Source organism: Mastomys coucha, unplaced genomic scaffold (assembly GCF_008632895.1).
Source record: "Mastomys coucha isolate ucsf_1 unplaced genomic scaffold, UCSF_Mcou_1 pScaffold20, whole genome shotgun sequence".
Taxonomy (NCBI): Eukaryota; Metazoa; Chordata; class Mammalia; order Rodentia; family Muridae; genus Mastomys; species Mastomys coucha.
In genome coordinates this window covers 28,271,216-28,272,059 of record NW_022196903.1, presented here as the reverse complement: position 1 = coordinate 28,272,059, position 844 = coordinate 28,271,216, and the positions used below count along the sequence as shown (strand labels likewise).

The 844-nt window shown below is 27.0% G+C and overlaps 1 protein-coding gene across 2 annotated transcripts in view; it reads right to left on the bottom strand.

Annotated features, from left to right (window-relative positions):
• Exoc4 (exocyst complex component 4) overlaps positions 1 to 844 on the bottom strand; it is a 750,249-nt gene that overhangs the window by 691,123 nt on the left and 58,282 nt on the right. The window lies entirely within an intron of this gene.

Genomic DNA, 844 nt, shown 5'->3' with positions numbered 1-844 from the left:
TAACCACTTATCAGTGAGTGCATACCGTGTTTGTTCTTTTGTGATTGGGTTACCTCACTCAGGAAGATTTCTTATAAGTAAAGTTGCAGTGACACTATGGTATGACAACTAAGGGAAGGTTTCATAGTATTAAAGCCTCATTTAAACTTATGTTTTTCACAATCACTTTGTCCTTATTGTTCAAGAATTTACTCCTTTGCATTGTCTTTAAAATAGACTCATAACTTTGATAAGTCAAGAATCACTATAAAGGCTGACTTTAATACTTTCTCAAAGGCTTATTCAGCATTATTGCTTCAATGAAGCCTATCCCTAATTTGAAGCCACTAAAATAAATAAGTTGCTCAGATAATATAAAGATTATAAACAGCAATTATATTTTCAAGATAAGTTTTTTTTTATTTTAAATAATTCTATATTTATTTTTCAATCAATGACTAGCCCATTAACAAATGAAATGGTGTATTTCTTTATTTTTTAACTTTTATTGTGTTATGATGAGAAAAGTTACATGATTTCAATTTAACTGAATTTGTTAACATTTAAAAACATATTTTAAGTAAATAGAATTAAATCACATTCTTGTTTCCCTTTTCTAACCCACTCCTCCCAGATACCCCCCTTCAATACCTACAATATCTTTTTTGTCATATTCCTTAAAATTTATTATAACAATAAAAATAAGTATTATAAAAGTTGTTTGATATAAAACAACAATCAATTTAACAGTCTTATGTAGATGCTTGTCTACAGTAATACTGAAAATACGTGCTTTGCAATATAAATTTTAAATAACTCCAAACATATTAACAGTATACTTCAAAATAATACATCACTACTAGTA